This window comes from Anas acuta, chromosome 22, assembly GCF_963932015.1.
Source record: "Anas acuta chromosome 22, bAnaAcu1.1, whole genome shotgun sequence".
Lineage (NCBI taxonomy): Eukaryota > Metazoa > Chordata > Aves > Anseriformes > Anatidae > Anas > Anas acuta.
The window spans coordinates 3,710,192-3,736,899 of NC_089000.1; the positions used below are offsets into that span (position 1 = coordinate 3,710,192).

The 26,708-nt window shown below is 52.8% G+C and overlaps 1 protein-coding gene across 5 annotated transcripts in view; it reads left to right on the plus strand.

Annotated features, from left to right (window-relative positions):
* The window catches only part of CASZ1 (castor zinc finger 1), a 204,309-nt gene that overhangs the window by 15,485 nt on the left and 162,116 nt on the right, over positions 1–26,708 (plus strand). For 2 of the 5 annotated variants that reach the window (XM_068658836.1, XM_068658837.1), the window contains exon 1: positions 17,349–17,620. The exons of 1 other annotated variant lie outside the window; for it this stretch is intronic. The gene's annotated coding sequence lies outside the window, so the exon portion shown is untranslated. Of the gene's footprint in view, positions 1–17,348; positions 17,621–26,708 lie in introns of those variants that run through there. 2 more of the 5 variants (XM_068658840.1, XM_068658841.1) reach the window with 1 other exon arrangement.

A 26,708-nucleotide genomic window follows, 5' to 3' on the forward strand; every position in this document is an offset into this window, starting at 1 on the left:
CGGTGGCTGTCCCTCCCGTGGCCATCACCCCAGCCCCGAGGCCGCCTGTGCTGGGAGCCCTCCAGGGGCAGATTTTTGCTGTGGGACTTGTGCTGCCCCTCGGAGCCCAGCAGCAGCTGCAGGGAGCCGGCAGCTGAGGTTGTTGGGGGTGGATGGAGGGGGTGGGATGGGGCTTTGGGTTCTCATCCTGAGTTTTGCAGTTGCTGTCAGACCCCGCAGAGGCCTCTCCTCTCTTCTCTCTGAGGAGAGCAGCAACCAGCACTGCGCACCTGCCCTGTGTTCTCTCAGCCTTGCAACCTTCTCCTCCTGCACGGAGCCATGCAGTAAGTGCTGACGTGTCCCCTTTGGCCAACGCGATGGCATGAGAAGGAAGCTTTGTCTTGGCTACCTTAGCATCTCCCGTGGCCCATTCCTTCCAAATTCAGGTGCCCCAGATATCAGTGACAGCAGATAGAGAGGCAGCTGGATGCACACACTCATGTGCATCTTTTACTTGTGCCAGTCTTCAAACAAACCAGGAAAAGGCACGTGAGGTGGTGTGAGCTGGCAAAGCACTGCCTGGGCTTGCTCCCACCTGAGGGAGGGTCTCAACCCCACTGCTCCTCCTCCTTGTTGCATTTCTGAGGAATAATTTCTGCTGACTTTCTTCCCTAGATTTCTTTTGCCAGAATTATGTTTTTATGAGCTGACACGAAATTTTGGTAAATGCCATTGAAGTTCACAGAGCACTGAATTCAGAGCCTTGTGGCGATACGAAAGATATAACTGATTGTACTGATTCACTGCGTTCTCCGAGAAGGTGACACGGGTCAGAGTTAAAGCAGAGTGGGAAGTCTGCTGTTAGGCTGCGTGGTTTCCAGGTGAGATACGCAGCAGCACACCTGGCCTGCAGCAGAGGCAACTGGAAAGCCAGCCTCTCTGGAAGGGCTGAAATCATTGTTTTCCCTCGCAAGGAGGGACACTAAATTAGATAATTAGCTAATGACTAGAGCAGGATCTAGGAAACAGGATTTCTGAGTTCCTCACCCTGCTGTCCCACTGCTTTGCTGCACGGACAGAGGGAAAGCATTTCCACACTCTTTTCCTCAGTTACCATACTTGTGAAGTAATGCTGTGCTTTACAGAAGATTTTATTTTCAAGACATACACAGCGTGTCTGCATGCCATGGCACAAGGACTGGGTGTCACACACAGCTGAGGGTACGGCCTCTGAACGTTTGCACTGAGCTGGGAGGTATCAGGCAGTGGCGAGCAGAGGAGCTCCCAGCACTGTTGGTAGCAGAGCCAAGGGTTTAGGCAGCTCCCACCTGAGCGGAATATCCAGCTGGGGCTGAAAGCAGTGGAGAAAAACTCATCTCAGTTGTTTCTGGCAAACGAGGACAGAGTGGGTAGCCGGACAGTCCAGCTTTGGGAATTCACCTGAGTTGCTCTGAATCTCCTCTGGAGCTGTCTCCTTCCCTGCACTGTACTGGAGAGCTCGGGCTCCTCGGCTGGGTGCTCCGCAGGATCGTAAGCTGGGCGTGTGGCTTAGCTGATGGAGATCCCGGGTGCACCCCAGCACCCTTAAAGCAGGTAAAGGTGGGCAGCCACCAAACCTGCAGTGTGTGAGAACCCAGCCACGCAGATCTGCCCCAGGGTCAGAGCAGGGCTTGATGGCAGCAGTGACGTCCTGCAAAGCTCTGCTTGGGTGCAAATTTCTGCACAGCTAGCGAACCTCACCTCTCCAAAAGTGCTGCTAGGATCTGCTGCTGATCCAGGCTGCCTAGAAAGCTGGATCTGAAGGGACAGGAAAGTGCAAAAGTAAGGGCTTTTGTTTTTTTAGTTAGTCTGATTTTTAACTATGTAAATTCACAGGGCTGTATTCTGATGATTCAAACACCCTGGGTATGGAACAAACACTGGAATTCCTTTCCAAAAGTAATTCCAACCCACTCAGCATTGAGAGGTCTGATCTTCCTTTTGCAGTTACCGTACTGTGCCGGCATATTATGGTCTGGCTGTTGTCTGGATGTGTGTGTATGTGTGTGCACGCGTGCACGTGAGGAGTGCTACTGCAAGCGCAGAAAAATGTGGAAATGGGAATGTGTGGAAACGCCTGTGAGTGGGAACACGTGCAAGAGGCTCTCTGTGTGTGACAGAGGGCACGTGCGTGCCTACAGGCTTGTGCTCATGTGGGAGTGTGCATGTGTGGGAGCGTGTGCACGTATGTAATTTTGTGCCTGTGTGGGAGAGAGGAAGGGAAAGCATGGTAAAGTTATCTGAACCTGTTTGAAGGTCGGGTCTCCCCAAGGTTATCTGCTTTTTTTCCCTTGAATCTGTAAAGTAATGGTATTCACACTCACTACTTGAGAAGTGTTTCTTTTTATAGCTCTTCCAGATGACAAATAATGCCTGTTTTTGAAGTCCTTTTTAAGTCATTGTTCCCTGGACGCAGATACCATGTTTGGGTGCAGGAGGGGAACGGAGCGCGGAGCTATTTCCCCTTTCTGTCTGCAGGGAGCTTTACTGGGACTAGTGAAATTCCAGCCAGGATCATCCAAGGGGCTGCAGCCTCCCAGCGTATGAGCTGATAGGACACCCTCTCCTTCAAGCCCCGTGACACGGGGCGACACAAGCGGCCTCAGGCACCACGGCCCACCCGAAGTGGTTCTGGTCGGGACCACGGGGGCTGTAAAACCCAGCCGAAATCGGCGCTGGATTTCCTGGAGTAAGCTGCCCCGAGTCAGCCCATTGAGAATAAGCCAAATTCAGCCTGGGAGAGCGGACAGGTGTCTGGATCAGAGCCACCCCTTGTTGGGGGCTGGGGCTGGCTGCATTTTGCCCATCCTGAAGTATTTTGGGCGCTTGTTGCCCCCTGTGGGCAGTACAGATGTGTGGGCAGCACACCAAGTTCTCTGCCCCCAGCAGACGGGCGCCGTGCTGCAGGCACTCAGTGACACCATTCCCTCGCCCAGCCCTCGCTTTCCTAAAACCAGGCCTTTCTCCCTCGCCTTCCCTTACTCCCAAGTGTCCTCTCACGCTGCCTGAGGACAGGGGTGTAGCAGGAAACCTCATTTTGTGCTGCTGTCCTGGCACAGACAGCTGGTGCACGCCACCGAGCACCTTGCTGCCCAGCCTGGGGCTTTGGGGCACTTGTCCCCAGTGGGCGCTGGGCTCGTCCCCATCTCTGGGGCCTGGCCATAGGTGTGCGGTGCTGCTGCAGGTGGGATAACCCAGCTGCTGCTCAGCGCCCGCCGTGCTGGCAGCTCGCTGTGCCCGGTGCCTGCGGTAGGAATTTTTGGTCAAATAAAATGAATGGGGCTTGTGGGGTTTGGGCCCAAGGGGATTGAAGGTCCCCATAAAGGTGTTGGGCTTCGTGCTGGGAAAAGCTCACAAAAATGGCTCGTGGGGAAAAACGAGGAGGGCGGTGGAGAAATAGGGAACGGAGAAGGGTCAGCAGGAATCGAGGATTAATCCAGAAGAGGGGAGGGAGAAAGCCTGGCTGAATGGGTAAACGGCCTGTGAGCAGGAAACGATATCTGACTTAATGTATTAGTCAGACAGAAAAATTAGATGGTGTAAACCGATCCTTCCTGCAAGGGGTGCTGAACTTTTTTGGTGACTTTAGAAGGCCATGTTTACAGTAACTTCAGCTCGTGACCAGGCTATAAAGGCAGGCTCTTTGGGACGGGGAGGAAGGAGTGTTTCATTAACGCACACACCTGCCTCCACGGGCAACCTGGCCTTGCAGTTACCAGGCTTTTTTATTGTAAGATTGTACTTTGTTTTTTAACATAGAAATATAAAATATGCGTGTGTATCGCTTATCAAAGATGATAACATTCACAGGTAAGGGAACATAAGTCCACTTTATAGCAATAAATTATCTTCCCCACCCTTTTGGACTGATTAGCAGCTGTGTCTCACCTCAGCTTTCTGGAGTTTTCCTTTTAATTTTTCACCTGAATTGTTTTCTCCATTTCAGCTGCACTTGCAGGGGGTGTTTGTATAAAAGCGCCTACAGGGATTTCCGATCGGTGTTCCCACTGAGCCCCTGAAATTACACAGTCAGTTGTGAGATGCTCGCCCTGAGCGTTGATTATCGCAGGGTTTAATTTTAAGAACAAGAGGCAAAGGTTATTTGAACGTGCACTAGATTTCTGTTCACCTGTGTGAAGCTCCCCCCGTTTGCTCTGCTTTGCGCATTCATTGATGAAGCGTGTGTTAAATCTTCGGCAGGCTGAGGGTGAAACCGCAGAGCTCTTCACCAAAAGTCTGGATTTTAGAAGCTGTGTGCAGGGAGAGGTGCACGCCCGCTGGGGACAGCTCGGCACACAGCACGAAGGAGCCCCTCTGGCATTGCCACCAACCCTGATAAAGCGTCGCAATCCGTGGAAAGGTGGCGCGTCTCCTACAGCACCAAGCCAAATTTATTGGTATTGGGGAGCGATTCAAGTCAAACTTCAGCTTAATAGGTTACTAGTAAAGTCGCTGCACTAATTACTGGTGCTGTTCCAGAGCAAAATGTGGCTGCGTGGTGGCGTTTCTGTTGGTTCCAACAATTGTGCTCTCCTGTACGGCTGCAGTTGGTCAGGAGCACGGTCAGGTGCTGCCTCGCAGTTGAGGCGGGGTCGCTCGTTAAACTGCAGTAATTCAGCTACCTGAGATAATTTGTACGTAACCTTAGCAAACAGGCAATCCCCAAACTTTTCCTGTAGCCTTTCAGGACACAGCTATAAAATCCACTTTTCCAAGTCCGTGAGCCTGTCAGGAACACAACTTTGTAATGGTTTCATAAAGAAACAGTTGGGTAACAGAGGGATGGATAAGCAGAAACAAAACTCGTGGTTTTCCCTTAAATCCACTGAAGGAAATAGGCATGCTGAGGGAGATGTGTGCGAATCATGATCCAGAACTCCAGAATGTGAGCAGTCCCTGGAGACAAACTGACTCAGGAGTTACTCAGAGGTCTTTGGTACCACTGGGACCTTTCCAGCACTGGTGGCTTAGCGAACACTCAGCTCCGTGGCTGCTGTGTGCCTGCTGGAGCCAAGCGACACGCAGAGATGTCAGACACTTCCCGCTTTAAATGTCGTGTCTGGCTTCGGCTGTGTGAATGGCCCAGCCGTTTTGCATCCAAGGTTTATTCCCTGGGTCCTTTGCTCAGGTTTTGTACAAATGCAACCCGAGCACCCTCCCCAGTACCAGAAGTAGAGCAAGGACTGGGCACCGAGCCCAAGACCGCTCAGGAGACTTGATGGGAGCTTCTCCAGCACGTGGAAGGAGCGAGACAGAGCGGGGCTACCGGGGGCTCTGCTCCCACCTCTCCCAGGACTGAGGGCATCGCACAGAGGTCAGACCCAAGCGGGTCCCTGGGCGTGCTGAGCGTCCCTCCTTCCTCTTGGGAACAGGCGCTGGCAAACGCTCACCCGCGGCAGCACAGTGACCTTTGTATTTCCGTAGGTATCGCAGGTACAGCGTGTTTGTGCTGTCGGAGCAGGAAGGAGAGCGCCCTGGCACCAGCCCAAAGCACCCACAGGGAAAGCAGGAGCAGCTCCGGGCACCCCACAGGCTGAGCGTGGGGCTGACAGCGGCCGGGTCCCCGCGGGAGCTGGGACCCCTTACCCCCAGCTCACCGGGCTTTCTGCCCAGCCTCAGAGCCACCCTCTGGTTCCAGACACGAACCAGAACCAGGGTCCAGCGCTGTTCCCTCCGCTGGCTGATTTCCTGCTTTGTTCAGAGGTGTTTTCACAGGGAAATTGAACCCTTGGTGCTCGTAGAGCCGGATTCCACTGGCAGAGCCGGGCGGCAGAAATGTGTGGCAAAGGCAGAATCTGGGGCTGGGAGCTGGGAGTGGGAGGGTGGCACGCACGCTTTCCTGGAGGATGATTTTCTGAAGGTGAGGAAGCTCTGCTGGTTTTGGTATCAGACTAGAGGACAAATGTTCCTTGCCTTTGATCTGTAGCCTGTTTCACCCTGTAGGATTTTCACAAGAGGATTTATCAGCCTGTGCGTTTGTTAAGTTGAAGGCGGAAAGGGAAAATAGTCCCTTCAGTCTTTGCTGCTGGAAATTGCTCTGTATGGAAACCCGGTACACAATGAGAAATAAATAAATTGAAACCCAGAGCTGAGAAATAAACAATCCCTGTGGGAATAGTGTGATCACAGGAAAATAAGAAGAACAATAAATTGCCCTTCTGTGAGGTTTCAGGGCTCTTAAAAACCAGCAGATCAGTCTCACAGCTCCTTCTGACCGTGGTGGTGATCTTTCCCCCTGTTTTACAGATGAGGATGCCGAGGTGCAGAGTGGCCAAGCAGTACAAGTGCCAGTTGCAGTGTTTGGTGTGTCTGTACGTAGCAAATGCCTTGTAGAGACACCTGAGCTAGCTTGGTAGCAGAAGGGTGCAGCTGTAGTAGTGCAGGGATGTGTCTGGTATAATTTTCCACTGCTTGCAGGGCTTCTTTAGCAGTAGCTTGGGTATCTTTAACCAGCACCGTATTGTTCTGCGCCGTCATACTTGTAATCTGATTCATAGACTTCTCGCACCATTGTGATTTTCTGTCTGACCTCTTGCATAGCGTGGGCTGAGGAATCGTCCCAGGCTCTGCGTTTTGCAGCAGAAAGCAGAAAGCAGAAAGCAGAAGCAGAAAGCAGCCCTCCAAGGTGGTAGCGAGCGAGTCCAGCTGGGACAACGCAGCATTTGCCACCTCTTGGCTCGGAGGTTTTAAGGTGCATTTTTCCAGATAAACCAATTCTGGGCTGATTCTGTAATCTAGCTTCTGACTGATGCTTCTTGGCTTTATGGTGTTAAAAACGAGCACGGGCTGCTTCTCCTGGAGGCAGGAATCTGGGAGAAATCTTCTAAAGGAGAGGGAAGGGAGAGTGGCCCCCAGCTGGAAGTGGGGGGTTCCCCTGGCTCCTCGGGACTGGCCTCTGGGGGTCACTGTAACTGCAGCCAAGGGGCTTGGCCAGGGCATTAACCAGGCTGCAAGGAAAGCCCAGTTTAAGGCTACGCTTCCAAAAGGTGGTGCAGGCCTGGCCTGGGCTCTTAAACTGGTTCTCTGCTTGCCCGAAGGTCACCATCTCAGCGGGGTTGCAGAGGGAGCCTTTCCGAAGCGCAGACGTGGACTGTGGAAGCAAGCAGGTCCTCCCGTGGTTGCAGAAGGAGGCCGTAAGCCTCTTAGAGGGCAGCGGTTTATAGGAAAAATAGCCATAAATACATCAGGCAATGGATTAGTAACGTGTGTGTGTGGGTGTAGTACATGTGCATACATATACATACAGGCGTGCAGACACACGCAGCGCCGTTTCTGCCAAGCGTATGCTAAGTGGTATCGCTGAAACAAACTGCCAGCAGAGGTAGGATCTTTTGGGTGAAAGTGTACATGTTTGAAAACACAGCGCTAGCAATATTTGCTTTGAACAGACCACTGGGTACAGACGGAATTCCACTGCCGAGGCTCGGCAGAGAGTGGCCTGAATCAGTCTGCGTGCAGGAGCTGGTGAAACGAGTCTGCGAGGCTGAATTTGTTGGGGAGCTGCTGGTAATTACACTGCATTGAAGGTTGTTTGCAGACTCAAGGCTAACCTAAAAAATCCGAAGCATATTAATTATCGCTACCTGCTGCAAAGCCCCTTTCCCTACGAGTTGGTTTCACAGTGCCCTGGGCAGGGGGAAGGAGGGAAATTTGCAGACACAGAGGGAGAAATTGCACTGGGTAAGAATCAGCACTTTAGGCTTCCTTGTTGCTTGGGAGCGGTGGCTTCCATTTTTGCCCACGGATCACAGAGAAATGCTGTTCTCACAGAAAAACTTTGCAGATTTCAAAGGGCGAGGAAGATCCTGTGCGTGCTAGAGGAGAGTGGCATGCAGAGATGTAACGCGGAGATACAATATTTAAAGAGAGTAATGAACAACTGTGGGCTTGATCCAAGCGTCTATTGAAACTGATTAGACTCCTTTCCCAGACTTCAATGGGATCGGGTCCTTGATATTTTCTAAAGACAGATATATATTTAAAATTATTTAAGAAAGTTAAGATGATAGAGAGATTGTCAACTTCCAGCAGCGGTGGTTAGATAGTGCAACACCATCCTCCTAAGAGATAGATGCTACATCAAGATGATCAGGGAATTATGTGCATAAAATAAATCCTCGGGCTTCAAGATAAGAACACACTGCAGTTTCTTGCCATATGGTTCAGACTAAAATTTCTTGCTAGCCCAGCTCAGATTCTCTTCCTTCTCCTTCCTGATATGCTCCAGCTGAGCTCAGCTATTCTTGGGCTGGTTCTAAGCGTATTAAGAAAAATGTGTGTCAGTGCCCACTGCAGCTTCTTTTCTGTAACCCGAGCGTCCCAGGGCTGCCCTGCATGGCCGTGTCTCACCCTGGTGGCTTCGGGGGTCTCTGGCTGTGCCGGGGGTCTGCCTGCATGTGGCAAGGAGCAGGGCAGGGAGCTCGACCTGGTAAAAGCTCTGCCTCACCCCAGCTGTGCTTCCACTGCCGTGGGAGGCGAGTGCTGGCTGCAGCAGGGAGCAGAGCACGGAGATCTCATGGGGAAGAAATTATGGGGAAAAAAAGTAGTGGTTTGGGCCAAAGTGAAGAGGAACCTTCCCGTTCGGTCAGGATAGAGGCTTTTGATGAATTTTTGCAGCGGCTCTGTTTCACACGAGCGAGGGAGAAAGAGAGAGAGGGGAAAAAAGAGAAAGGGAAGGCAGTTAATTTGACTGAATAAAGATAAAAGAATGCGAGCGCCGCCGAGTTTGCTGTTTCTCTGGACATTGTGTAATGCTGCGGAATCGGACGTGGCTTTCGGGCTCCTGCACAGAACTGCCCAGGGAGGGATCCAGCCTCGCTGCTGAGTGTTTTTCAGAGGAGACTTCCTCACCTCTTCTCCTCTCCACGAGGCATCCACTTTGAAAGCAAATTTGTGGCACTCTGGGCTTCCTAAATCAGAGCAGTTTGCCTTTGATCTGAGCAGTGAATTTCAGTTTTCTCCCCGCCGCAGGGAAATGCCAGGATGCCTGAGCGCAGCCCTGACACACGCTGTCCCTTACAGCCCGGCCGGTCTGGGACGACCCCGGGCGTTCCTCCCAAGTTATTTCAGCCTTTTGGGATGGGACAGAGGGCTCCAGGTGCTTCATTCGGGAACAAAGGAGGGAAGGGAGCACTGCAGAGGTTGCAAGGCAGAGCAAAGCCCTTGGATTGCAGAAGGTCTGCGAGGTCCCACCAGGTCTGGATTGATTAGTATTCAGTATTTATAATATCTCCATAATGGTAAAACAAAAGAAAACAAGCCCAGAGAATGCATTTTTAATCATCAATCATTGCTCTTTGTTTGTCGTGAATGAGCGGCGAGGGGAAATAGTCTCCCATAATCACCTCCCTTCACATCGCCTGCCACACGGGCCTCAATGATGTGCTGAAAGGGAAATAAACAAACAAGCAGCAGATCTCCGACTAAATCCCAGGGACCTGGGTGCTACGTGGGTTATCACACCCGCAGACGGGGTCCTGCTGAAGATACAAGGTGGGGGATGGATGTGCAGAAGCAGGAGAAGAAGCGAGCATGGGTAGAGCATTAAAAGCAGGACAGAAAGAAGGGCTGGGGGCTCAGAGGGGCAGCAGGTGGAGGAGGAAGGAGTGAGCAGTGGTGAAATAATCGGTGACCAAAACGCATGTAAGGACAGAGGCTTCACACGGGACATGGGACATTGGGGTGGAAAGCTTGAAAACCCACCTAATCCAAAAGAATTTCAACCTTTTCAGTACCCGAGGATCACGTAACTTTAGGATTTCCACATGAAAAAAATGTGTGGGTTTTTTTTCAAGGATAGCATTCACACTAGAAAAAAACACTGAAAAGCCCACAGTTTCTATTAAGAGCCCCAAACCCCATATCTTATCAGGAGCAGCACCACGCTGAACTTCTCCAATGGGATCCCCGCTTTGATCTCCCAGCAGTTCTCACAAGGCCTTTATTGTAGTCCCAAATGCCTCTTGGGAGGGAGGGAAACATTATAATTCTCCCTTAATAAGCGAGATAACAGGCTGCCGGGAGGGTAAGGCCCAAATTTCCTAAAGCAGGGCTGGTGACTCCACACCCACTCGCCGCGCTCAGCTGCATGTTCTCAGAGCCGGGAGCCCCGAGCCATCAGGACGGGCTGTAAGGAGCAGACACGCTACATCTGAACCCTATTGAAAAATAATAAAAAGGTAATGACTTTGTCATTACTGGACATGGGTTTGTCTGTTGGCGAGGGGGGAGGCAGGGGAGGTTTTCTGCGTTCAGGCTATAAATAACGTTGCCCATTATCCCGCGCAGTTCCCGTGCATTCCTTAGCCCCTGCTTCGCCTCCAGTGCTCTGGGCAGCCCGTGGAGCCCCCTGTGACGTCCACCAGGCTGGCACACGCTGCGGGGAAAAAGGAAAGGGCCAAGCACACTTGTGCCCATGCACCAGCACCAGCAGGACCACAAAGACCCCGAGGAAGGCAGAGCTAAAGCAGTGGCCTCTTCTTGCCCGGGAGGTGGGTGCGGGGTGACCACACGGGAGCAAGTGTCAGTGCAGGGCACATATTGGAGGGATCACATTTCAGAAGAGCCCTTCGATGAAAGTGCTCCCTCGATAACAGCTCTCCGTGATGCTGAGATGGAGTGCCGGGGGGTGCCAGCTTGCAGTCGGCTTGACTTCATCCCCCTAAAGCAGCCACGAGGCCGTGTGGCAGCTCCACGAGCAGCTGGAAGTTGGCTGCAAAGCCTGGCACTGGAGAAGTTTAAACCAATTAGTAAAAGGCCAGAATAAACCGTGGTGGCTCTGTCGTAACCAAAACCCGGGCACTCACCAGTGCTGCCTCTCCATTTGGTGGAAGACATGCAGAATTGCACATCTCGCTGGGTGGAGTTCCCTGGTGCAATGGGGACGGGAAAGTCCCGGAGAGCTGCTGGGCCCTGGGACCCACCTGGAAAATAGCAGCACTTAAACCAAAGGTGTGTTTGGGAGGCAGTGTCCTGAAATGTAGATGCCTACAAGGATATTTTTAAAACTGCATTTATATAACTAGCTTGATATAATTAAGGACTGATTTCAGCTCAAACAAAATAACTCCCTCTTGCACCCAAATTGGAGTCTCCACACTGAGAATTGCATCTGTTGAACTAAATTAGTCGGAAAATCAGGACAGCTTTATGCTGTAAACAGACAGAGAGCCGTGGAGGATATTCCAGTTCTGTGTCCAGCTCTGCCACTGATTCACTGTGTCCCTAGGCAAGACTCTTAAGTTTTCCCATCTATAAAGTGCAATAAAACCTGTGTAGGTGCCAGGTGATGTACTGCTTAATTAATTAGTAAATTAATATAATGAACTCTAACTTGAAGGTCTGTATCAGCACAAATGAATTGTTAATATAAATTTTTATTATTTATTGCTATTTAGTTGATTATTTTCTAACACAGGCAGGCTATTACAAACATACAACTTCACACTTGAATTCCAGTTTTATTATTGTTGTTGTTTATTTATTATTGTTTTCTGCTACATTTATTTATTGTCTTTAGTAGCCTCCCTTAGGACTAAGCCCCAAAGCAGTGGGTATTACCCAGGTGCACAGAACAGTGAACTCAATGGAAAATTTGGGGGCAGAACTGGGCTGAAATGCCAGATCCTTCTTGCTAAACGCCAGGACTTCTGCTTGAACCTTTATACAGATTTAAGGCAAATAAAGCAGATAAGAACGGATTCTAAATCAATTCTTATCTCCCCCACTATATACCAGCCAAAAACCCGTCTTAGTCTGTACACCTATAATATGCCCCACGCAGTTTCAATATTTTTATTACATGCTTGCGTGCTGATAATTGTTATATATATTTCTAAACAAAAGTTGGAAGTTTCAAAACTTGGGGCCTGATCCTTTTCGATACAAGTCTTGCCCCACTGCTGCCGGTGAAGCAACGCCTGCTGCGCTCCGCGGCCGTGGCCCAGGGAACGAGGGGACCGCTCCGTTCCCTCTTCCTGCTGGTCTGCACGTGCAAAGCAGTGGTTAGCTGCCTGGGAGAAAACGGCCCTTGACAAACAGTGGCCACAGGTTATTCCGTGACTGCTTGTGCCACTCTTACGATAAAAGAGCGAAGGCAGATAATGTTATGTCTGCGGCTGAAAAAATGCCTCCTCCTCCTGTGCAATGACTTTTCATTTTCCATTACGAAACTAAGCAAATCCACAAGATTTTTCTAGTGTATGTCTGGGTGATTTCTTCATTCTGCCAGCAAGCTGTGAAGCAAGAGGAGAAGTCCTGGGTAGCACCTTGGTGTGCTCTAGGCTTGGCAAAGGTTGCTTGGGATGCCTGCTGGCCAGGGGGTCGTCCATTTGGGGTGGATAACTGGGTCCAGTTTGGTGGACCAGTCAGCCTAGAGCTCAACTGCCTCTCTTACAGAGATTAAATGTCCCTTGGAGGAACTGACGTGGCACAGAGGGCAATGTAAAGCGTGCCAGCTGCTCTGGGCAGTCAGGAATGAGGCATCTGGGCCTGATGCTGTGTTGCCCCATGCCTCAGAGCTCCAAGAGCCCCTTTGGTGCAGCCCTTCGTCTTCCCCTCTGCACAAAGCAGTGGCCACGTCGCAGCAGGGTGAGCTGAGGACAGCGTTCGAGCCTTCAGCGTGTAGTTCTGTGCTTTTGTCATTTTAATCCAGGCCCTTCTTGTGTTGTTTTAGCACCATTTTTCTTGTGTGAGGAATTTCGTAAGGCTAAGAAAGTTTTCTCGGGCTGCACGTGGAAAGCTTAGCCAGGTGGGAGCGCGTCCTGGGGTTACTGCCTGGCCTCAGCGCTCAACCCACAACAGCTCTGCTGTCCTCGATCCAAATCCTCCGTTCTGTAGGGCTTGCACTACTCCTCACGCTCATATCTCACCGCTTCCCAGCAGTGCATGAAGGAACTTGACAGATCCTCGCTCTCTGTGTCCTTGCACCCCGTAGGCGATGGCGGCGTGCCTGCACAAGCTGCCGCCACCCCACCCGGGTGGAAACCAGAGGACCCCAAGCAGAAGGGGGAACCGTTCTCAAAGCTGGGCTCGAGAGAGGAATTTCTGGATTTAGCGGCGAGTTTTGGGCAGCTGACATAGAGGACAGTCTAATAATGAGTTTGGATGTTATTATTGCTAATTGCTGAATGATAAATAGCAAGAGAGGTGTCCTACAATTTCAGTCCACGGAAATTTATTTGAAATATGTAGTTCAATACAACCAATGTGTTATGGGCAGGCAGCTTGCAGTGAGCAGGATGTCCTCTCCCCAAGGGCAGCAGCTGATGGTGTAGCTGTGTGATACGGTAACTGAAGAAAGACTGGGAATACACGAAACCTTTTTGGAGACGGAGGGGCATGTGGAGTCTGGGCTGCCAATGGTCTTGTGCAACCAAACTGTTTGTTTGTTAAATGTTCAGGCGAGCAGGAAATAGCAAAGGCAGGACCCATAGCTGTGTAAGGTCTGACTGGTTACAGTACGTACTGGTAAACTGGAATGGGAAGGGAAGGATGGTCATGTCCACGATTCCTTTTTTTTTTCCTTTTTCTTTTTTTTTTTTTTTCCCATTGTTGTGTTGTATAGTCAAAAAAAAAAAGAGCAAAAATGAGAGACGTTTTGGTTAGAACTGAAAAGTCTTCAGTCCCAACGAGGCTGAAGTGGTCTGGTTTGAGTCAGACCCTGAGCAGTGGGCAAGGAATCTCCCCTGGCAAGAAAGTGAGTCTGCGCTGAGCTGGCCCACTCCTCACACACATCTCGCTCTGCTTCTGCTAGCAAAGGCGTGGTGGTGAATTTTCCACTTGGTGGAAATGCTTTTAAACCATTGCAGAGATGTGGGGAGAAAGAAAGTCGTCTTCCAGTGGGCATCAGAGTGAAATTTGGTATGTCCAGAACTGGAAAAAGGCTCTTGAGGTTGCTTCCCCAGTGGCCATCTTGCTCCTTTCTTAGTCTTCCCGTGCTTCAGACCCACTTTTATGATAGATGCAGATGCCGGTGCTTATGGTTTGGGGGCAGTATTGACACAAGAACACAAAGGACTTCTGAGGGTGGTGCCTTATTACAACACTAAATTAGCTGGAGAGAGATTACTGCACCACTTAAAAGGAACTCCTGCAATGGTTAAATCTATACAACATTTTCATCCACTGTTCAACACGGAAGTAAAATTGCTTTGGGTTGATGACAGGAAGATGCTGCATAAATAGTTAAGTATGCATCATTTGCAATTTGCTAAATTATTTTATTTCTATCTAGACCGGGCTGTGCAAGGTGTCATTACCTCATGCTCTATCTGATGGAGGAGCCTTTGCTGGGAACTGCCATGGCCGGCACCAGCCCTGGGCTGCGCGGGGCTTTGCGCAAGCGAGCTTCGGAGAGCAGGGACAGAAAGGTCAAAAGACACCCGCAAAGCCGCTGAGCTGGGCTCTGAAACCGGTGTGGAGAGAGCTTTGGGGCAGGCAGTGCTTGGGCTTGAAGGTGTTTGAGGGGCACTGTGGGGTGCCTGCAGGGAGCGGTGAGCTCTTGGCGAGACGCGCGACCGCCGCAGCGCTCCGTCCTGTCCCCAGCCCCTCCTAACGAGGGCACGCCACGGCGCTCCAAAATGAGCCGACTTGCAAGCAGGAGGAAGACCATTCAGTCTGCGCTCAGCACCTCAGATGAGAGAAATGCAAAAAAGCGAAGGAGAGAAAATAATAAGAAGTAAATGCAATTAAAAATAACGATTCAGACTTAATTAAAGGGCCCTCTTCTCCCAACCCTTCATTCTTCAGGGATGCCTCATAAGGAGAAGAATCCATAGCTTAGGACCTGCTCTTTCATACTTTCGTACCAGAAGCTGGGACAGTTCCTTGCAGAGACTCGTGCTTTTTAGCCTGACAGTGTCTCTCCAGCATAAGAATTCAACAAGTTTGGTCTTTTAACTTCAGGACGCTGTAAGTACTCGCTGCAGTCACTCGAACAACCACACAGTTCTATTTACTTCAATTATCCCATTTTCATCCCTATTCTCCTGCTTTCTTATTGTGAGCAGGTAAAAATACAGAACCACGGCGTGACAAATACCAAACAATATTCAAATAAACAAAAGCCCGGCTCCTGCAAAGACGCAGACGCTTCAGACGCTCCGAGCATTTCCCCAGAAGCGCGGCTCTCCGCTGTAAATTCAGCCTGCTTAGGAGCCTGGTCTTCGCAGGGACCTAAATATTTCACCGAGGAGATGTACATTGCTGAACTTGTCTGTTCAAAATTCATGAGTCGGACCCCCCGCCAGCTGCCCAATTACAGGATTTTCTCAAAAGCTGTTAAAAACCCATTTCTTTGGAAGGTTCCTACTTGTCCCCTGGCTTCTGGGGCTTTGGGGAGCACGAGGCCACATTTCCAAGCTCCCTTGTGTAAACACAGGCGCTAGAAACATGTCATTCCAGGGGCTGGGGATCAAAGCAGAACACCAAATATTGGAAGACTCACAATAAAAGCTCAAGAGCTGGCAGCGGTCCTGCAAACACTCATGTATATGAGTCACTTTTACTCACATGAGTCGTCACATCGAAATCAGAGGAATTAGACTATTATTATTAATTATTGTTATTATTTACGTGTGTGGCAATAGCACGTAGGAGCCGCGATCGCGGAGCCGGGCCCCATTGTGCAAGGCACCGGTAAATCCAGTGCAAAACCGTGGTTTCTGCCCCAAAGACCTTCCAGTGCAAGCATCTGACAAGAGACAACAGGTGGAGACAGACACAGGCAGGGAAGCGCACGGGGAAGAGCGAGACGCTCCTGCGGGAGGCTGTGTGTGGGTGTGCTGACGCAGAGCTCCCTGCTCCCTGCGAGTGAAGTTGGTCGAGAGTTTACAGGTTTGCAGAGCCGGGGCCTGGGGCAGCCCCGATCCTGCAGGCCAGAGACGGAGGCAGCTGCCTTCAGCGGTGCGCAGCCCCAAGGAACGAAGCCGCGCGAAGGTGGCGGTGCTGGTGTGTGCCATAGGGTACCTTTGTGTGCCATGGGGGTACCGGTGTGTGCCATGGGGTACCTTTGTGTGCCATGGGGTGCCAGTGTGTGCCATGGTACCGGTGTGTGCCATGGGGTACCGGTGTGCCTTAGGGTACTGGTGTATGCCATGGGGTGCCATTGTGTGCCGTAGAGTACCAGTGTGCCATGGGATACTGGTGTGTGCCATACGGTACTGGTGTGTGCCATGGGGTACTGGTAGGTGCCATAGGGTACTGGTGTGTGCCATGGGGTGCCAGTGGGTGCCATGGGGTACCTTTGTGTGCCATGGGGCACAGGTGTGTGCCATGGGGTGCCGGTGGGTGCCTTAGGGTACTGGTGTGTGCCATGGGGTGCCAGTGTGTTATGGGGTACTGGTAGGTGCCATAGGGTGCCGGTGTGTGCCATGGGGTGCCAATGCTTGCCATGGGGTACTGGTAGGTGCCATGGGGTACCGGTGTGTGCCATGGGGTGCCAGTGTGTGCCATGGGATACTGGTGTGTGCCATGGGGTACTGGTAGGTGCCATAGGGTACTGGTGTGTGCCATGGGGTACCAGTATGTGCCATGGGGTGCCAGTGTGCCTTAGGGTACTGGTTTGTGCCATGGGGTGCCAGTGTGCTATGGGGTGCTGTTGGGTGCCATGGGGTACCTTTGTGTGCCATGGGGCACAGGTGTGTGCCATGGGGTGCCGCTGGGTGCCTTAGGGTACTGGTGTGTGCCATGGGGTGCCAGTGTGCCATGGGGTACTGGTAGGTGCCATAGGGTGCCGGTGCGTGCCATAGGGTGCCGGTGAGCCCCAACTCTTGTGCCCGTGGGTCCCTCGCTGTGGATGCTGTGGCAGAGCCGCGACCCAACCTTCCCCCCCCAGCCCTGCCGTGCGGCAGCAGTTGCGGCAGGACGGAGGACAGCGGAGAAGGAGCAGGTTGAACCCCAACCCCGTGCTGCCAGCTCGGGGCTGCGCTGCCTGCCCGCTGCCCGCTGCCCGCTGCCCGCTGCCCGCTGCCCGCCCGGCTGCGCGCACCCGGCGGGGCCCCCCCCGGTGCCGCTCCCGCAGCGCTCCCCGACTTGCGAAGTTCTCAGGAAAGCGGCCGGGAGCTGGGGGGGGGCGGGGGGGCTGCGAGCAGCGCGGGGCACGGGGATGAAACCGGGGCGAGCCGCGGGGGGGCCGGGGGGGTGGGCGCGGGGCCGAGCGCGGTTCCCGGGGAGCCGCCCGGGGCAGCCGCCCCCCCGCCGCTCCCCGTGCCCCGGGCAGCGCGATCCGCTCCGGGTTTTGCGGCCGCCCCTCCCTTTCCCCGCCTGCCCTGCCCGGCTCCGCTCCGTGCCGGCTCCCCCCCCCCTCACCCCCCCCAGCCCCTCTCCGGGCGGGCCGGGCCGGAGCAGGAGCGGCGGCTGCGAGGAGCGAGGAGGGAGGGGAGAGGACAGAGGGGGGGGGGGGGGGGAGCCCGACTCCGCTCCGCGTTTTGCAGCGCGCCCCGCTCGCCCCCCCCAGGTAGCGCTCGGGGCCGGCGGAGCGGCGCGGGGAGGAAAAAATCCGGGATCAGGGCAAGTTTGATGGCGCATGCGCGCTGCCGCCCGCATCCCAAACACACGCACATTGCCCCGCGCTCCCCAACTCGCCGAAGCCGCCCCAGCGCAGGTAAGAGCCCGCACGGCCCCCCCCGGCCCCGCACGGCCCCGCCCGGCTCGGCGCGGCTCGGCACGGCGCGGGCAGGTGGGCACCGCACGGGCTGGGGGGTCCCGGGGGGAAGCGGGGGGGGGAACGGGGCGAGGGGCGGCGGGCGGGGAGCGGGGGGCGCTGAGCGCTGGGCGCTGCCCCCCCCCCCCCCCCCCCCCACGGCACAGCCCGGCCCTGCCCGGCCCGGCCCGGGGAAGTTTCGTCCGCGGGACCCCCGCAGCCCCCCGGCGGGCAGGGGCCGCGCGGTGCCCCCGTTGCGGCAGGTTATTTTTACCCGGTGGCATTTGCAGAATGCGCAGCTGATTTGCCGGCCGGAGCCAGGAAGTTTTTTCTCCCCCCCCCCCTCTCCCTCCCTTCCCCTCACTCCATTCCCCTCGCTCCCCTTCCCCTCCCCTCTGCTCTCCCCCCACTTCTCGCCCCCTTCTCCCCCCACCCCCCCGGGGGTCCCGCCGGGTGCCGGGGGCTGCGCACAGGTGGCGGCACCGCCGGGACCCCCCCGGGCACCTGCGGGGAAACTTCGGGGGTTTCGCACCGCCACCCCCTGCCAGCCCCCTGCCACCCCCCCGGGCCCGCTCCCATCCCCAGCTCCCCCCCCCTCAGCTCCCCGTCCCCGTGCCGGCTGCGCCAGGTGCCCTAACCCTAAAAACCCTCAAATTCCCGCAAAAAAAGAGATAAAAAAGCAGCTTTGGGACTTCTTTCCAGGAGTCCTGCCGCTGCTTTCCGCCTCCCCTTTATTTATGTGCTGCTGCCACCTTGTTAGCTACCCGAAAGGTGGCTCGGAAGAGTTTATGGGGGAATATTGCTGAACTTCGGTAATCAAGTTTCCAGATCTTATGCCTCCTGTTTAATTTATTAGACTAGTTATTTATTCTGTTGATGATAATCTGTTGCTGGTTTCTATGGAGATGTTAAACTGATCTCTTTCAGAAATCAAACTCCATATGCACTAAAACGTTTAAAGGAGCAGTGTCCCCTTTTGTTGTCAGACTTTGTACCTTTTTGGTGCTTTTATTGGGCTCCCGTATATTCCGTATATTGAAGTCTGAAGTTGAGGCTTTGTGCGAGACAGAGCTTATTATGGCTAACAGAAAGTCAGGGCTTTGATCCTTTTTTTGCATCATCATTTAAAACAGATCATTTTTCCCCCCTCATCACACGAGATAGCAGAACCCTTTCAAGATCAAAGCGTCCAGCTAAAAACTATTGTTTAAAAAAAAATAGAAAAAGAGCCTGTTAAATTAGGGGGATGTTTCCTTAATCTGCTTATTTTGTTCTAAAGGTTTTTGTAGCGGTGAAAACAACAACAGCAGCAGCAGAAACTTGTGGCAACTATATTGTTATTTTTATACCTCCCAAGTCCTTTTAATGTTAAAATAAGTTCAAAGTCAAATATCCCTAAAGATAAAGTGCTTGTTAGGGTGTTTTTATTACTTGGTTTCCGAATGTGGAAGGTCAGAATCCAGAAAGCAATCGCATTAGAGAAGGTTTTAATAGTCTTTGTCTCATCTTAATGAGAGAGAAATCTCAAAAACATTTTCCCCGCAACATTTATCAATTATTTTACAGAAGTCTCCCTGCCTGTAGCTCACTTTCGGGTATTTGCTAACTTATCCATCGCGTTCTTACGTGCGATTCCCTGCGGTATCGCCTCGTACAAAGTAATCGAGGTGAGAGAAGGGAAAATTGTGGTGCTTAAAATTTGTAGAACTCGGACTGGGCTGGTCAGGCTGACGGACCCAGTTGGGGTTTTTGCTCATCTTCTGGAGGAAAGTTGAAAGGTTTGCAGAGAAAATGCTCCCAGCACGCTGCGTGCTTCACGTAGCAAAAAGCCCTTCTTGTACTTTCTCATGGTGCCTCTTCAGAAGGTTTCCCCTGCCTGAAACAGAGACGTTTTTCCTCTCGGTACGCTTCTACACTCATCTTAAAAATAAAGGAATAATCCCAGAGGAAATAGTGCGTGGAGCCCTTATAACTCAAATCTATTTGTGTGTGTGTTTGTGGATATATACATATATTTTACATATATATACGTGCATATGGAAAAGACCTAGGTGGTTTATGAGCTGTCCATACTAGACTTTTTCTGTTTTTTCCTCGTTAATTTTTCTCTTTTTTTTTTTTTTGTGATTCTGAGTGTGGTGGATCATTTAATTTATTTTTTTTTGTAAATCTTCTGTTTATTTGTTTGATTTGAATTGCAAACAGACTTGACTCTGTCAAGTAAAAAGAGGAGGGGGGAAAAAAGGAAACACTATGGCTTTAAACTCAGGAGTTTGCATATTCTCCTTGTATCTTTCCCCTTTGCTAATTATTGTGTTGTTTTCAGAGCAAATATGTCATATCCATGGCGACCAGGCAGGTTTATTGTCTTTCAGAAGCAATAGCTCACATAAGTAATTAATGACTTCTTTTTTTTTCCTCTGGCTTAGGTTAAACAGATCATTCAAGGAAAGTCATATCTCTCTCTCCCTCTCTCTCTCTCCTTTTTTTTTTTTTTTTTTTTTTAGCCCAGTGACATAAGAACATGAGTTAGAACAAGAAAATACTTTAACCAAGAAGTCAACAGCTTATTTTTCCTCATTTCTTTTTAAAAGCTCCAAGTGTCAGCTTTCCCCACACATGACGTTGTCATTCTCGCAGTTTCAGAGCGAAGCCTTGGTAGAGGGAAAAGCCACTGAAAGCTGGAGTTCAGTTGGTGGCTGTGCAGCTGAGCAGAGCGTGTGCGTGGCTCTGGGCGGACATGTGTGGGGAGGAATTATTCTTGCTTAAGGGTTTTGCTGTGCACTGGGAAAAAAAAACATTTCCCTCGCTCTTCCCTCCCTCCCCCCCCCCGTTCTATCTGCATTAAAATCAGTGTTAAAATAAAGGTGTGTTTTTGTATCTTACAGATTGTAATTCAAACAGTTTCCAGGAAAGAATTAGTAATTCATTTTTATATACGGCATATATACACACACGCTTGAGCTCCACCCAAAACAATCAAGCTAGCTGGAAAAAAAAAAAAAAACTTATTTCCTTTTTCTTTTCAAGCCCAAACAAACTTGCACAGTGACTTTCAAAAGCTTATTGCAAATAGACCCCCGTTTTTGCCAGGAGTTTGCTGCAGGTATGGATCTTGCCCCTTCCCTTCCCAACTCTGTTTCTTCCTATTAAAGCAGAATTTGCTATCTGTCCGAGCCAGGGGCTGGTTATCCGCTGTGATTTACTGAGGTGGTGATTTTCTCCCCCCCGCCCACCGGCACCCTCACTCCTGTTTTGTTTTTGCTAATTTCATTTTCCGAAGGATTTATACATGGTCCAGCTATATAAATTCCTCGGGAGATAAAAGCGCCGCACACTTCCATAAACAAAAGCTTTTACTCGCATCCTATGTTCCTTTTTTCTTCGAGTAAAAAGGAAAAAAAAAAAAAAACCCTAAAAGCAAAACCCCAACCCATCTGATTGAGGCAGGTATCGTAAATGCGTGCTGGTAATGATTCTGTATTCCACAATGCTGCTACTTTAACTTTTAAAATCTGTTTCCTTTCTGGTTTGTAACATTAATCAAAGAGCCGCTTCCTTCCAATTTTTCCACAGACTGGGGCTAATTAGAACCACTCGAATCATATTTTGTAAATTCCATGTGGATGTTACTTTGGGTTTCAAGATCGCAAATGCCTCAGGTTCAGCCTGCCTAGGCACTCGCAGGCTTATTTTTATTAATGCTGCTGCCTCCCAAACCAGTGCATGGTTTCTCTCCATCCAGCCGAAATAGATCTGTGGGTTCGCACGTGGGGTGTGTAGGAAGCAGACGCGAGTTAAGGAAAAGGAAAGCCAAGAAGGAAAGGGATTTTGCACCGTGGTTTCCCCAGAGCAGCAGAGAAGCCCTAAGTAACGCGAAGCTGAGGATTCAACAGACTTGATAATTGAGCCCTTAACCTCCTGATGTCTATATCAGAAAAACAGAGCCTAGCAGAGGGAGACAAAGAATAAAAGCAAACAGTGGCTAGGAGGAAGCTGGGGAGACGGCCGAGATGTTGAAGTATGGTTCAGGATGCGTATAAATCTCTATATTGCGTTTCCTTAGGCTCGGTTTTTCCCTCTGGCGAAATGCAGCAGGTTTAAAGGTGGCTTTGGGAGAGCCCTGATGCTTCGAAGGCAGCCGAGAGCCTGGCGTTTGTGTGGCACCAACAGCTCCAACTTGGGGAGACTTCGGGAACGGGCGCTCCCGGCTCCCTCCTGCCTTTTGTTATTTGAGGACCAGCTAGTGATTTTTTTTAAAAAATATCTTTGTGGGCAGTTAAAGAGCCAGAAGTTGGGAGTTTGAGGTCATGTTTGTTAGGCTGTGCTAAAGGGATTTGAATCGAAGCACTTGGAGCACCCGGCAGGGCGAGTGCCTCCCCGGCGCCGGGGGCAGCGGGCTCGTGCCAGGGACCTCCAAGTTCACTCGCTTTTGGTGAGAACCCTGCAGCTTCAAGGAAAAGCAAGAGCGCGTCGTAAATTTTGCTAAAATTAATCAACCGTTTAAGAGCTCCACGTTAACGAGGTTTTCCAGGCAAGCAGCTTGCTTCTCCTCTTCTTCTTCTTCTTCTTCCTCCTCTTCTTCTTCTTGCTCGTTCAAAGTCCGAGAGGGCTGGGGGAGAGGGGGGAGAGTGTGAGCGAGAAGGGGAGGGGGTGGGATTGGAGTAGAAATAATAAAAACAAAAAAGGCTGGATTTGTAGAATATAAATCCTCATGTGTCCTTGATCCATATTGTCAGGTTTTTTTTTTTTTTTTGGTCGGATTTGTCCTGTGTGCCTTTGACGGAAAAGGCACGTAGAGAGAGAGAGAGAGCGCGAGCGACAGAGGGGGAGAGAGAGAGACGTGTCACTGCTTTGGAGCTCATTATCATTCTTAATAAGTCTTAAGGAATAAAGAGGAGCATTGAGTGTAAATGCTGGGTAATCCTAACACTCCTCAAGGTGAGAGGAGTCTCGAGGACACAGAGAAAGAGAGCGAGGAGGAGGGGGCTGCTGCGGGGGCAGCGGAGGAGGTGTGGATGGAAGCGGTTTTAGGGAAGGGGCACGGCCGGTGGGGCGCCTGGCCCTGCCTTGAGCTTCGTCCCACGGCCTGGACCGGGAAAAGTTGGCTCCAAGTTGGCATCCCGGGACCGTGGGCAGCCCGTGGGGCGAGCTGCGGGCCCGTGGTGGTCTCCAACAAACTTCTCGAGGAGCAAGGAGCCCGCTGCCCTCATGCTGGAGGGTGCCATGTGGGTCGGTGAGCGGCCGTGCCTCGCTCCGTGCTGCCTCGCCGCTTCCATCCCTGCACACCCCGTGCTCGGCTGCCCCCAGCTTGCCCTCGCCGGGTGCCAGGGCTCCTGCTGCTGCTGCTGCTCCTGCTTTCACCCAGCCGCTGCCCTGTGCCTCGGCCGGGCGGGCAGGATGCGGCCGAGCGGACACTAGGTGGCTGCCTGCGAGGCGCTCGGCTCCTCGAGTCCTGCTGGTGGGCTCCTTTGCTCAAACTTCAGGCTGGCAGCAAAACGCGGAGAGCTCTCTGATCGCGCCGAGGATTGCGATGCGGCGCTGCCTCCCCGGCAGCCTGCTCGCAGCCGGGTCCGAGCCCGTGAGCCCCCTGCGGGAGTGGGAAGGGAGGCGAAGGCAGGGGCTGTGCTGCTGGCTGCCACCCTGAGGGGTCGGGAACCTGCCTGTGCCGCCGGGTCCTCCCCTCTGCAGGCTCTGAAGGGTGCACGTGTGCCTTTTGGGGAAAGCGTTTGGGGCTTGGCGGAGCCCTTCTTACCGTGCCGGGGTGGAAGGGAAGGTGCTGTGCCCGCAGCCATGCCCGCTGCTCCTCCTCTCTGCTCTCCTACCCCAAGCCCGGTTACAGGCACGTGAATCGGTTTCTGTGTTCCCTCTCTGGTGCAGCCCGTAGCTGCTGGCTAATGGAGGAGCTTTGCCTTTTTTAAGAGACTCTGTGTGCCTCGGAGCAGGTGGGAAGGGGTTGGCGATCAGTTGGCCTGGAGGAGAAGCCGAGCACAGTGAACTCTTGCTAAACGCTGATTTTCTGGGCCCAGGTGCTTGGCTTCAAGGTGAAGTGTTACAGTGGAAATATTATCAGGTATTAAGGTATTAGTGATAGAACTGCGGGGCTTGCCTGGGCTTGGCAGGGAACCACTGGGGACCTGTATTAGGGCTGAGTTCATCCCGGTCACCCCAGTGGTGCCCTTCCAGCCTGCCCCAGCCCGGAGCTGCAGCAGCAGCAGGCTTTGTGCATCCCTTGCCTGCTGAACCGTCCTGAGCCCACCGATGGCTTGGACCAAGGAGGGACGGCTCCTCAGACCCAGGGGTCTGCCTGCAGCCCCTTGCACTCGCCCAGGCCGATGGCAGGGGGTGAGGTGTCAGCTAGGGCCTTGCACACGTGGCTGAGCTGGGCCAGATGGGTGCTGGAGGTGCGGGTGCCTGTGGAAGCCTCGCGTGTAAGCAGGGTGGCAGGGGAAGGCCCGGTGTTGGCAGAGCTGTCGGTGATTCAGGGCCTGCGGCTCCCTGCCCGCGTTGGCATTTTGCGCTGGTTTCCTCCAGCAGGTACCCGATTTCCTTCTGCCACCGGTGGCACTGAGTTGAAATAAAACTTTTCCATTTTGGGCCCAATCCTCTGTAAGGACAGCGTGCAGTGGGAGCTTAGCAGGGAGAAGGATGCTTAGCAGGAGCGGGGCTGGCCGCCTTGCGTTACCTGCTGGCACAAACCCGCCTGGGAGGTGCAGGTGGCAGTTGGCTGTCGCTGCTAAGCCACTTGTTTCTTTCCTGCTTTGACTTCCACAAGTGAAGGGAGCAGGGTGCTTTACTCCCTGTCAGCCCCTCGCCTTCCCCGGCGTGGTGAGGCAGAGCCCTGTGAGCAGCACAGCGTGAGCGCAGGCGGCACAGACACACGCCGGGCGATGCCATCGCGGGTCGTGGCCTCAAGCTCCCTCCCTGCCACCCTTCCCAGCCTGTCCCCGTGCTGTGGGAGCAGGGGCTGTGCAGATCCTCGCTGGCCTGCTCGCTCCATGATGCGGCTGGCAAACAGCTCCCGGCCTGGCTGCCTCCCCATGCGGCCGTGCCCGCAGAGCATCCTCTCGGAGGGCTGCTGGTGGCGAGCCCCTCCCTGCGCCCGGCCGGGCCTTATAGCGGGGGAGCAGTGTCCTTTCACACTGGTGAGCCAGCAAAATCTCTCCCCGGGGTTATTGTAACCTCTCGGCAGCGATTTGCAAACAGGCATTGGGAGATAAAGTCTGGGTGCCGAGCTCGGGGCCAGTAGGGCAGATATGAAGCGGCAGGTTTATGAAAGGGAAGGTGTATGAAATGCAGCCTGCATCTCCCATTTCACTGCGCTATGCCAAAACACACAGTTTCTTATTTCAGTCACTGTGATCTTTCAAGGAGGTTAATTTCCATGACGAACTCCGGGCCACGTGCTCGGAGGATTTATCTAATTAGACTGACACTTTTCTTTTTTAAAAAAGAAAATTAAGCTGCACCTTGGAGGACTTAAGTATTTTAAACTGTGGGAGCGGCAGCAGGCAGCGTGATCCCTGCTCGCAGAGCACGGAGAGAGGAAATTTCCCCTTTTCCAGTTTCCCCTTTAAGACTTCACTAAAGGTCCCCATGTGCTTAATTCTCGTGCATGGTGGCTGGATGCTAAAGAGTGCTTCATCCTGCCTGAGCGAGTCCCTAAAGCCTCAGCTGGCTCTTTAACTCATGTACACTATTGATGTTCTGGGCTGGGACGTGTTCGGGACGGAGCGGAGGGTAAAGGGGAGACACGTTAATGCTCCTGAGCCACGTCCTAGAAAACCTGCATCCTCCTCAGGCAGAGCAGAGTGCCCGCGGCGATGCAGCGGCGAGGTGCTACACGGCCCTCATCCGGCACCGGGTCAGTGTCCTTGTCTGGTGCGTGGCCCCACGGGAGACAGAGTCCCTGGAGAGCCCCCAGCCCTTCGTCCAGTTTGGTCGTGTTTGGGATTCCTGCTGAAAACGCCTTTTAGACGAGCTGGGACCGGGTTGTAATAAAAACAGAGGGGTTTAGGCTGAGGCTGGTCCGTGCGTGCGAGCGCCGTGCCTTGCTGTGGCTGGAGAGCTCTCCCGCTGCAGGCAGGGAGTGATGCTGAATCTGTTCCCATCAGAGGGCTCCTGGAGTCCTGCTTTCCGCTCGCTGCCTGCTGCTTGGCGGGCTGCTGCTGCTGCTGCTGCTGCTGCTTGTGAATCCGGGTCCAGACCACTTGAGGACCGGCACTGCTCCAGCCTAGGAGAGCCAGGGAAGGTCTGTGCAGGGCGCTGTGCTTCTGGCACCCAGCGCTGACAGCCCAGGCTGGGGCAGGGCAGTGTTTTAAGGGGTCTGGTGTGAACAGGGGGAAGTGTCCGTGCAGAAGGTTAGCTTTGCTCACTGGTGGTAATTCCTAACCGGTGATAATTCACCGAGTCCTTCGGAGCTGTTCACATTGCAGCGCTGCACGGAGCGAGGAAAAGGCACCAGCCTCGGCCAGGGAGGTGTCTTGGTGTGCTGCGGTCCCCGGCTGCTGCACCGAGGGGTCCGCGCTGGGTTAAGCCTGAGATTTAATTTCAATTTGTCTTTGGAGAGGAAAGGAACAAAAATAAATATTTCCTGTCCTTTCCCCCTCACCCCCCCTCTGTAATGCAAAAGAAAAAGAGAAAGAAAAATAATAAAATCTGCCAGGCACTCAAAGGTCTAACCAATAAGAGCCCTGGCGGCTGGGGAGCGATCGTTCTGGCTTGGTCAGCCATCCCTAACAAGTTACGGGTTGTATAAACTCCCAGCTTACAGCTGTAAATTTACTCAATTTTGAATACAGCCACGAGCTGGCTCAGCAGGATCCGAAGCCGTCTGCTCCAGTGGTCGTGGTATGCTCGAAATGCCCCACTTCGGGGGGCCCCGGCTTTGGCCACGTCAGTGTGGAGTGCTGGGTCCTGCACTGTTCCACATGTGGCTGCCCAAAGCTGTCACCGTGCTGGTGCCAGGAGGGCAGGACGGGGTCCCTGCACAGCCCAGGACCCTCCCTGCAGGGCTCGCAGCCCGGTGCCGAGCTGGAGTCCGGGGGTG